Source organism: Petaurus breviceps, unplaced genomic scaffold (genome assembly GCF_028583685.1).
Source record: "Petaurus breviceps papuanus isolate PSGF00001 unplaced genomic scaffold, PetGlider_PUasm1.0 139, whole genome shotgun sequence".
In the NCBI taxonomy this organism is placed as follows: domain Eukaryota; kingdom Metazoa; phylum Chordata; class Mammalia; order Diprotodontia; family Petauridae; genus Petaurus; species Petaurus breviceps.
Genome location: NW_027185697.1, coordinates 15,649,789 through 15,662,285, shown reverse-complemented (window position 1 = coordinate 15,662,285; position 12,497 = coordinate 15,649,789).

The following is a 12,497-nucleotide window of genomic DNA, read 5'->3' as shown; positions in this document are numbered from 1 at the left end:
CTAGACATTTGTAAAGAACAGAGCATGTCAATAAAACCGTCTCTTAAGACAGTGTGAAATGAGGAGATTGAGGGAGAATGCTTTTGTTCTTTTAAGCCGGATACATGAATGGTATCAGGCATTCCTGCTGAGGAAATTCCCTTTTCTCAAGACGTTCAGTACCTGCTCTGAAGTATGCAGTCTTAGAGAATGATTGGAGGGACTATCAGTTCCCAGGGACTGCCCAGAGACACCGAAGCAGAACTTAAAAGCAGGGAACTTGAAAATGGGTCAGGAAACTCTTTTCCTCAGCTGCCTCTCTAGATATATGTAAGGGTCTATTATTAGTAGCAGTTTAAAAAAGATCAGTCATGGTAACTTGACTGTTCCCAAGGTATTTGAGTAGCTTTGCTATTTGAAAGATTTGTAAATGGCAGTTCCTAGTAGAAGTAATAAGGATAATTTGCATAATAGATTAATTTGATTAGTCAGAACTAGAAACTTCCATATCCACAGAATGCAATTACCCAAGCGTGGACATCTGTGCTAATTGGAGATTGAAATGGACACGAAGCACTTGTGTCTGGACAAAAACTGGTAAAGTCTTCTTTAATTGCCTTGTAGAGAGTCAGGGAGGTGGACTTGCCACCTGAAACATAGTCCTGTGGCATCATTTTAAAACCTTACACATTTTTACAACCAACAATATTCCCAAAATAGAAATTGCCCTTCCATCTTCAAATAAATATGGGTTTCAACCTTTACTATGAGTGATAGAATCTCTGAATCTGAAGAAATATAATGGCCATCTAGTCTAAGTGGTGCCTGAATGTGAATCCCCTCTGTAGTGTTGTCTGAAAGCCTTCAATGACAGGAAGCTTGTTAGCTCCTTCGGAAGCCCATTTCACATTGGGATAGCTCTCAATATGTGGAAGTGTTTTGTTACATCAAGCCTTAACGAGGATCCTTGCAACCCTATTCCTGATTCTGCCATCTTGGGGCAAGCTTATGTTTCCTTCAATGACAACTCTTTGAATACTTAAAGATGCTATCATGTTCCCTGCTATGCTTTATCTTCTCTTGGCTAAACATCTCCAGTTTCTTCAGTTGATTCTGACATAACATAACTTCAAGGTATAATTTAAGGCATAGCTTTATCTTTTGGATGCTGACCTCTGGGATGCTCTCCAGCTGATCAATGCCATTCAAAACTAGTACTCATGACTGAAAACAATATTCCAGGCATGGTCTGACAAGGGCAGAGAACAGTGGGATGATCTGATCCTAGTCTTAGAAACTATATCAGCTTTAAAAATGTAAATGATTTCTCTCAATATAGCCCAATATCTTATTACCCTTTTGCTTGCCATATCACAATGCTGGCTCATAGTGAGTTTATAGTCTACTCACCTCCCCTAGATCTTTTTAAAGATGAATTGCTGTCTAGCCAAATTAACTGTGACATTTAAAAAAAGTTCAAGAGACATAATTTCTAGGTAATTTAATCATATTATTAATAATGCCATTAATAAAAGGATGGTCATTTGGCAGTCTCTCTCTTAGATCAAAGACAAACATGGCGACCAGATCATAGGCTTATAAGCCTATTAAAAGGAGGGTATTCCTGAGGATAGTAACCAACACTGATTGGTTAATAATTAATGAGAGAATGTTAGAAACACTTTGTTTATTTGTGAGGAGAGAAGCAATGGATAAAAAAGGCAATATGACTTAGACCCCATTCCATTTCACCAGACCGTGAAGCTATATTTTAGCTCTAAGAGAAGAGACAAAAAAGTATTTGGGGACAAAAAAAAATAGGACATCAATATCAATTAGATTTTCTCTGATTTAGTTCAAGAGTACCCCAGTCACTGGGGAAGCAGAGCTCCTTCTCTGCAATTATTCTGATTGAAAGGATCTGCATGAGTTTTTTTGCTCTGTGACGCTTGGATTCAGTCAAAGGGACACACTTGAGGACCTGGAGGGCCACATGTGACCTTGAGGCAGCAGGTTCTATCCACTTCCTCTCATTATCTCTCCTACTTTGCAGGCTGCTTCTTGCTTTTCTGTTTCCCCTTTCACAAATAATGAAGTATGCAATCGGAGACAGTAGGATTATCTTTTACCCAGCTGATACTAGTGTTCATTTAAAAAATTAAAGAGAGAAAGGGCTAGCAAGTGAGAGCATTTATTAAAGCTCTTCTGAGTGTACCATCTCACTGTGAGACACAGAGAATGACAAGACAAGAATGGACAGGCACCTGGTGACTCCTTGGGTTTGTCACCCACCAAGCCTTGCTACTTTTTGAAGACAAATTGCCGTGTTTCTGTATTTACCCCATTTGGGATTCACAAAGTTTTGTTCCAAGTAAGATTTTGTGACATTATAGCCTGCTGAAATCAGCTTGCATATTGATTCTGTGCTACCACTTGTTAGCTGGCCCTCCCAGCCTTGTGTCCTACAAAGAATGGATGTACATACCATGCATGTCTTTATCCCAAACCTATATATTACAATTAAGGTTCCTGTACCAGGGCCAAGAACAGATCATAGGCTCATTGAGATTGGTAGCCACAAGGGACCTTGGAGGCCATTGAGTCTCACCCATTCATCTTATGGATAAAGAAACTGAGACTCAGATATTAAGTGATTTTCCCAGACACACAAATAGCAAATGCTAGAACCAGATCTGAAATCAGGTCTTTTGATTCCAGGGCCATGAGGGAAAGGAGGCAGAAAGAGTTGAATGATATGCCATGTAATCAGTCCCATAGCTAGTAAGTACCTCAGGAATTATTTGAATCCAAATCTTTTTATTGGTACAGTGGATAGAGGGGTCATCTTAAAAGTCAAGAAGACATGAGCTCAAATCCTGCCTCAGCTACTTATTAGCTGTGATATACTGGACAAGTTATTTACCTTTACTCAGCAATGGAAAGTGGCCACATTTTTCCTCATCTGTGAAGTGGGCATAACAATAATACCCACCTCAGGGATTGTGGTGAGGATCAAGTGAAATAATGCATGTAAAGTGGTTTTTAAACCTCAGGAGCCTAAACAAATGCTAATTGTTGTTGTCATTGTTGTTATCTTGCTTATTTTTATTTTTTTACTATTCTTATTGGGCACTGGGCAACACTGCATCAATCTCTAGGCAAGTTCCCTCTGGAATATGAGAGGAACCTAGGAGTGACTATAGCCTGTCAATCAGTCCTGAATTCACCCAGCTACCTCTTCCTTGTCCAGAAAGATAGTGTAACCACTAGCTTATTTTTGTACCATTTATTAAGCTCCTACTATATGCCTGATGCAGTGCTAAGGGCTTTTCAAATATTCTCTCATATGAGCCCTTCGTGTAGGAGACTGTCAGATTCAGAACAGTGGGAATCTAGGGTCCTAAAAATCTCTTTTCTACTCAAACCTCCTGTGGGCCTATTCTCTCCTTAGGTCTTTTATATCTATTGTCTGGCCAGTCTCAATAATGGGATTTCAGCACATGGCAACTTTAGCCCCTTGTCTCTCCTCTGATGATGTAGCTACTTTCCATTATGAACAGCTGCAGTTTCTTCCTCCATTATCGACAGCCATCTATAGAGGGTCAGGTGCAGTGGCTTGGCCCAGGCTGACCCCTGGTTAATGTGCATTGAGGTGTAATCACATCAGCTCAGGGGGGAGTTGGAAGAATTGCATTAGCTCCCTGAACAAGATGACATTTGCCAATAATTTATGTGATGGTGTCGCAATTAGTCCAGAGAGCTTTTGTTTCCCCCTTATTTTAATCTATTTTTTTAAGGCATTGAAATTTTGAGCCAAGTTATTGGTTTTGCATAATAAATATCATTCCATGCACTGCCTGTCTTCTTAGGTGAAGGACATAGAATCACAGAATAGGAGAACTGGAAGGGACATCAGAGATTTCATCCAAAATCCCCATCTTATTCAGGAGGAAGCCAAGATGCAGAGATGGGCAGTCACACTTGGGACACCACAAAAGAGTGAGGAGGTGACAGCTCTGCTGACCTCTGCTGCCCTGGTCACGTCATTTTGGGAATATTGTCTTCACTTCTGGGAGCCACATTTGAGTTTATAGCTTTAACCTGGAGAGCCGCCAATGGAGGGAAGTCAGAAGCATGTTGGGACTGGAGGCCATACCATATGAGGACTTCATGAAGGAATGGGAAGGAGGGGTTGGGATTATATAATAATAAAAAAAAAGATCAGAGGAAGACAAATCTCTTCAAGTAGTGAGATGCATTTTGGATAATGGAGGAAAGGAAAATGAAGACATAGTTTTAGCTTTATTCTGCTTGTTTCCTAGTTTAGAATTAAGAGTAATGGGGGGAGGGGGCGGGGAGAGACGAATGAAAAGATTATGGCTCAAAGACCAAGCAGTCTAACAATGGGAGTTGTCCAGGAAGGAAGTAGGTTGCTTTAGGAGACAGTGGGCTCCCTTTCATTGGAAATCTCCAGTTCAAATCTCCTACAGCTAGAAGGCACAATGGGTAGAGTACCAGGACTGGAGTCTGGAAAATCTGAATTCAAATCTGGCCTCAGACATTTACTAGCTGTGTGACCCTGAGCAAGTCACTCAACCCTGTCTGCCTCAGTTTCCTCATCTGCTAAATTATCTGGACAATGAAATAGCAAACCGTTCCATTATCTTTTCCAAGAAAACATGAAGAGTCAGACAGGACTGAAGAACAGCAACAATTCAAAGGTCAACATATCCTCAACTGATCTCACTGAGACTGACTCCTCTAATGAATTTCCTTATTTCTTCCAAGTGTTCCACCATCTTTCCAGTTACCCTGGCTTGTAAATTCAGGATTATATTAAATACTCATTCTCCCTCACAGAGCCAAGCCTTTGTTAAGTGGGAAGGGAATTAACATTTTTATAACACTTACTATGTTCACTGTGCTAAGCAGTTTTTGGTTTTTACAAATATGATGTCATTTGATCTTCACAATAGTCCTGGGAGGGTGGTGCTATTATTATCCCCATTTTACAGGAAATTGAGGAAAGTAAAGATAAAGTGACTTGGGGAGGGTCACAAAGCTAGTGTGACCTGCATCTTATTAATTCTGCCTTCACCAATCTAGGCAACTGGGGGGGGTACAGAAGACAGAGTGCTGAAGCTAAAATCAGGAAAACAAGAGTCAGATCTACCCTCAGGTACTCTCCATCTATATAAGCATGGGCAAGTCACTTAACTACTTGGGGTCTTGGTTTTCTTACCTGTAAAATGGTCATAATAGCATCTATTTCCTTAAGTTGTGAACACCAAATGAGGTAATATTTGTGAAGTTTTGCAAACCTTAAAGTGCTACATAAATATTAGCTATGTTTATTGTATGCAGCATCTTTAACATCTGCTGCTTCCACTCTCACACAGTCACACCCCCTATTTCTGTGCTCCATCCCCCTTTTCTTGCACTATTTCTTTTTAAATTAATTTTTGGTTTTCAACATTCATTTCCACAAGATTTTGAGTTACAAATTTTCTCTCCCTGTCTTTCTCCTACCCCCTCCCCAAAATAGCAAGTCTACTGAATACCCCTTTCCCCAATCTGTTCTCTCTTATATCCTCCCCTTTCACCAGCTACCTTTCTAGTAGGGCAAGATGGGTTTCTGTACCTCAGTATATGCTATTTCCTAGTTGCATGTAAAAAAAAACAAGTTTTAAACATTTGTTTTCAAAACTTTGAGTTCCAGATTTTCTTTCTCTCTCCCCTCCTCACCCACCCCCAATGGGAAGACAAGCAACTCAATATATGTTGTACATGTGTAGTTACTCAAATAATTTCCATAATAGTTATATTGTGGAAGACTAACTATATTTCCCTCCATCCTATCCTTCCCCCATTAATTCCACTTTCTCCTTTGACCCTATCCCTTCACAAAAATACTTGCTTCTAACTATCCTTTCCCCCAATCTACCCTCCCTTCTATCATCCCCCCTCTTATCCCCTACACCCTATTTCCCTGTAGGGTAACATACCCAACTGTATGTATATTATTCCCTCCTTAGGCCAAATTCAATGAGAATTAGGTTGTCCCATTCCCTTTCACCTTCCTGCTGTTTTCTTTTGCTTCTTTTATATGAGATAATTTATCCTAATCAATCTCTCCCTTTCTTGTTCTCCCAATAAATTCATCTCTCACCTCTTAATTTTATTTTTTAGATATCATCCCTTCATATTCAACTCATCCTGTGCCCTCTGTGTATGTATACATGAACATACAAATGCCCACACTCACATATATATATATTTATATACACATACAACTTCCTATACATACAAATATATGAATGTGTGTATATGTATACACATATATGTACATATATATTCCCTTCAGCTATCCTCATACCGAGAAAAGTCTCATGAGTTACAATGATCATTTTTCCATGTAGGAATGTAAGTAGTTCAACTTTAATAAGTTCTTTATTATTTCTTTTTCCTGTTTACCTTCTCATGCTTCTCTTCCTTCTTATATTTGAAAGTCAAATTTTCTGTTCAGCTCAGGTTTTTTCATTAAGAATGCTTGAAATTCTCTTTCAGTGAATGATCATATTTTTCCCTATAGAATTATACTCAGTTTTGCTAGGTAGGTGGTTCTTGGTTTTATTCCTAGCTCCTTTGACCTTGAGAAGGTCATATTCCAAGCCCTTGGATCTTTTAATGTAGAAGCAACTAGGTCTTGTGTTATCCTGATTATATCCACAATACTCAAATTGTTTCTTCCTGACTACTTGCAGTATTTTCTCCTTGACCTGTGAACTTTGGAATTTGTCTATAATATTCCTAGCAGTTTTCTTTTGGGGATCTTTTTCAAGAGGTGATCAGTGAATTCTTTCAATTTCTATTTTGCCCTCTGGTTCTAGAATATCAGGGCCATTTTGCTTGATAATTTCTTGAAATATGTGTTTAGACTCTTTTTTCTATCATGGCTTTCAGGTAGACCAATATTTTTTAAATTCTCTCTCCTGGATCTATTTTCCAGGTGAGTGGTTTTTCCAATGAAATATTTCACATTGCCTTCTATTTTTTCATTTGTTTGTATCTGTTTTATAGTATCTTGATTTTCCTTCATTTCATTAGCTTCCAATTTCTCCAATCTAATTTTGAAGGAGTTATTCTCTTCAGTGAGTTTTTGAAATTTCTTTTCCATCTGGCAAATTTGGCTTTTTAAAGCATTCTTATTTTCACTGGCTTCTTGGATCTCTTTTGCCATTTGAGTTAGTCTATTTTTAAGGTGTTATTTTCTTCAGTATTTTTTTGGGTCTCCTTTAGCAGACTGTTGACTCACTTTTCATGATTTTCTTGCATCATTCTCATTTTTCTTCCCAATTTTTCCTCCACTTCTCTTACTTGATTTTCAAAATCCTTCTTGAACTCCTCTGTGGCCTGTAAGCAGTTCATATTTTTCTTGGAGGCTTTTGATGCAGGAGTTCTGACTGTGATGTCTTCCTCCCTCTTCATGCCTTGAACCTTTTTATACCCCCCCCCCCAAGAATTCTATCTTCTGTTTGTGCTTTCATTGCTTGCTCATATTGGCAGCCAATTACTTGACTTTTGAGTTCTTTGCCACAGTAGAACTCTGCTTCTAAAATGGAGAGAGCCATGTCCCAGATTGCTGGGGATTTTGTAGCTGTCAGAGCTATTAGATGGGCACCCTCTCTACAGCCCCCACACACTCTTCCTTATTGGTCACACACCCCAGAACCACCACCCAAGACCACAATCCAGATCCAAGAAGTCAAAGCAAGACCAATTACCCTCTGAATGGTTGCTTGGTCCCCCTACAATCTGCAGGCCAGGATCTCTGGAAACATCCATGTGGCAGCAGCTGCAGCCACCAGGCCTCCGCCACTTCTTGCTCAGGGACAGCAGCTGGACCACAGTCCCCCCTTTGAACAAAGTTTCACACTGACCTTTTACATTGTCTTTGGCATTTGTAGATTGAGAATTCTGGAAACCACCACAGCTGCTGGTGATCCATCCACTCTCCTGAAGTCGGCACCAGCCATGGCTGGTCAGGGCTGCCCTGGGGCTAAAACTACAGGCTCAGGTGGGGCTGGGATTAGCTCCCAGCAAGTTGAGATGGACCCTTCCTGTCTGCCTACTGGGCTTCCTTCAGTGGGAGATTTATTTCTCTCTGTCATTTTGTGGGTTCTGTAGCTCTAAAGTTTGTTTAGAGTAATTTTTTACTTGTATTGGAGGAGGTGGCAGCCAGAACTATGTGGAAGTCCTGTTTCTACTCTGCCATGTTGGCTCTGTCCCCTACTATTTCTTTAAACAAAATCCTTTTATTTTTGCCTTTTAAATTTAATTTAAATACAAATTCAAAATAAGAAAAGAAAAAAAAATTGCTATGTACACAGCAGAACATGAGAGGATTCAATATAAAGCAATAATTTCCATCTCAAGAAAACCTATGTAATAAGTGCCACACATTAATCTCAAAGCTGTCCATCCTCTATTTGTTTCATTGTAGTGTTTCTTTTGTTCTCTGTTGTAAACTTTTTATTTTATTTTCCTCCTCTCCTCCCTTTCACCCTTCCCAAGGCACAATTAAGGGCAGACACACATGCATATACATATATGTATATATGCACACACACACATATAAACATGCATACATCATATGGTATGTCCTCATACATGGTGTGATGTGACCTTAGGGAAAGACTCTTCATTTGTCTGATTCTCAGCTCCCTTATGTGCCCCAGGCAACTTTCCAAGACTGTATGTTGCTGGGAGCTTACTGATTACCTTAGCAGTAGTGAATTATACTAATGAAACCAGAATTTTACTGATGATCAGAGCCACAACTCTGCACCCCTCCCCCCCCCCAAAAAAAGAGAAAGAATGTGTTAGTTAATATTTTGACCAATACATCACACTATGATTTTCATTGAACTTGTTATAATCACTAAGTCTCAGAGTTAAAAGAAGCCTCAAGGGTCATCTGGTCCAACCTCTAACCTAAAGAAAACTGTGCAATATTACCTGACAAGATCAAGCTTTGCTTAAAGATCTTCAAAGATGTTTTCTCTCCTTCTTGAATCAACATATTCCCTTTTTCTATACTTCTAATAATTAACGAAGCTTTCCTTACATTGAGGCTATTTTCCCTGTTTTTTTTTCTTGTTTTTATTTTTCCCCGTTTCCCTATTTTTGAAATGTCCTCTCATTCATCCTAGATTTGCCCTCTGGGGATAAGCCTAAGAAGTCTAGCCCTTCTTCTAAGGGACAGCTCCTCAAATAATTGAAGATAACCTTAATCCCTATTCCCCACCTTCAACCCTAAGTCTTCTCTTCTCCAGACCACATATTCTCAGTAACTTCAAATGATTCCTTTATGGCATGGAGTCAATGAGCCCCATATGATATCATGCTATAGTGGATATAATATTGGACTAGGAATCAGGAAAAAAATGGGTTCAAATTAGTGCCTCAGATATTTACTAATTATTTAACTCCATTTTTTTCCTTTTGGTTTGTTGAATCTCTTACATGACCAATATAGACATATAGTTTACATGATTGAAATATATAATTTATATCAAATGTTTATCATCTTAGGGAAGGGAAGAGGAAGGAGAAAATTTGGAAATAAAAATAAAAAAAAATTAAATTGCCTCCACATGCAATCGGAAAAAATTACTATTTTAAAAAAGAAGGTATCAAAAAGAAACAAAGGAAGACATTCTCTCTGTCCCTTAACTTTCTCATCTGAAAGGGAGGTTTTATGGTCCCCTTGAAGATCTACATTTATGAACCTATCATCATTTACCATCTTGTTTGCCCTTTTCTGAATATTATCTTATGTATGTTCTTAAATAATTGCATGGTGTATTTTTTTGTTTTTCATCCTTAGTTTTCAGAGGACCAATAACATCACAAGGTGATAGTTTGACTTACTGCAATGAAAACAAAACACAATACTCTAGGTTGAGGTTTCAAGGAAAGGTGTTAGCTTAAAGTGGAATTCTAGGAAAACAGAATGTTTTTGAGTTGAAAGACTTTTTCTCATATGTCTCCCTGGCTCAAGTCTCTCCACACTACACTCCATCCTCCACTCAGTTATCAAATTGATCTTCTAGAAGCACAGGTCTGAACACATCACCTGTCCTCACTAAGCTCCAGTGGTTCCGTCATCACTACCTTTTGAAGCTTCTCAAATCTTGCTCCTCACCTCATACTCTTATATTCAGTGACATTGGCCTCCTGGCTGTTCTCTGAAGATCTCTGGGCATTTTCTCTGGCTTCTCTCATGCCCGGAATACTCTCCCTCCTCTTCACCACTTCCTGGTTTTCCTGGAATCCTTCAAACCCCAGCTAAAGTTTCACTCTCTGCAGGAAGCCTTTTCTGATCATCCTCAACACCAATGCTTTCTGTTGATTATCTCCAATTTGTCCTGTTTAGAGCTTGCCTGTACGTAGTTGTTTGAATGTTCTCTACCTCATTAAACTGTAACCTTCTTGGGATTGGGGATATTTTTTTTGTATCCCTGGTGCATAGCACAATGCCTGGCTCATGGTAGCTTCTTAATAAGTGTTTTTGAATGAATTGATTTGTATTTGTGCCATTGGAATCCTGACCAATTGCTTTACCAACAAAACTAAGCATGAAAAACTCTTGTCATCTTTTTAAATGAAATCTAAGGACACCTCCTGATTGCTTTGAACTGGGCTGATGTAGTTGGTTCAATATTGCCTTGGCAATGCTCCTATGCCCCCAGCTGAACTTTAGGTCTTCTTCTTCATGGCCTTGGTAGCCCAGATCCAAGATGGAGGCTATATTTAGCAAGTGTTATTTCAGCAAAACATTCAACAATGTCAGGGTCACATTTTACTGTGGAAGATGGAGAAACCTAATATAGGAAAAGAGCAAATCTCTCACATCTTGAAGCAGAGATGGTGGCATGTTGTCCAGGTGTCCCAGAGTGAACACTGGACCTCTTTGTGATGGACTCAGTTTCTTAATCTGACATAGGATGGGTAGAAGATTCCTGCATTCTCAAGAGCAGGGCCACTCCTGATCATAGTAGACTTGAAAAAAGATGGCTAGGTCATCTCTAAGAGCTATTTCACTGGAAATCCTAAAATATGTAGCATTTAGTTCTAAGATCTTCTCCTTTCCCTTCCATATGCTTATTTTCTCCTTTCTTCTCTCCTCCCTTCCAGTTCTCTTTCTTCCCTTTTTTTCTACTCCCTTTCCATATGTTTACTCTTCCTTCCCTCCTCTACTTTTCTATCCCTTCTTTTTCTTGTCCTAGACTCTTATCTTTTAATTTCATTACTGTAAAGTCAGAGCTGGAAGAGATCTTAGAAATCATCTCTCCTGACTCTGCCCCCTCTCCCAAGACACTTGTGGTCTTCCTTCTGGAAAATCATTATTTGCTTTGTATACATTTTTCTTCCTTTTTTGGGGGGAGGGCAATTGGGGTTAAGTGACTTGCCCAAGGTCATATGGCTAGTTTTTGTGTTAAGTGTCTGAGGCCAGATTTGAACTCAGGCCCTCCTGACTCCAGGGCCGGTGCTCTATTCACTGTGCCACCTAGACACCCTGTATACATTTTTCCCTGGCTACTTGCATACCTGTTGTTTTGATCCAATTGAATGGTGGCTGCTTTAGGGCAGGAAGCCTTTTTTTAACTGCCTAATACAATGCCTGGCACATAGACATGCAAAGCAAGGTCCAGAGAGGATAAGTTATTTGCCCAAAGTCACGCAGTTTGTTAACTAATAGAGCTAATGCTCTCACTGAAGTCTTGGCATGGAATGCTGTCATCTTTCCCTTCCACCATAAGCTATGCCTTTTCCAATTTACTTTGCGCTCCCCTGTGTCTCATGCCTAGCAGTCTCCCATGGGTCATGCTAAGTTCCACTGTAGACACTTGGTATCAAAACAGTGATGAGTCAACAGTGTTCTGTGCTAATTGAAAGAAATGAAACAGCTTTTTGCACCTCCAAAATGGCTTTTCCAACTTGCTAAAGACAATATCTTACAGTCTTAATTCATGTGGTGGCCCATAATTTAGAATCTGTGATTACAGAGCAGTGCTAAATTGAAGAAAGCCTTCACTAGTAAAACAGTGTTCTGAGACAATGGCTCATAGGAAGGAAATGGCCCAGCTTTGGGGGGAAGAGTGGCCTTCCATGTGGTGGCCCCGTGAGTCAAAGCCCCATCCACTTGGGCCAGCTACATCTCTGCTTTGACATGTTGCAGAGAGGATTCCTGCTCAGCTCCAAGCTGGAGCTCTTGGCCACTTGGATTCTGTCAAGGTCAGATTCGATGATTATATGAAGCTCTGACTTTTTGAAGTCATGTAACAACACACACATAGGTACCTGAGTTGCAGGATTTATAGAGGCTCCTCTTGTAAAACAGGGCCATTTAAACAGTGTTTATAATACCTATTCATCATTTTTGTCTTTCCTTCTCAGGGAAAGTGTAATACCACAGCCTCAGATGTTTTTTGAAATGGGAAACATCAACATTA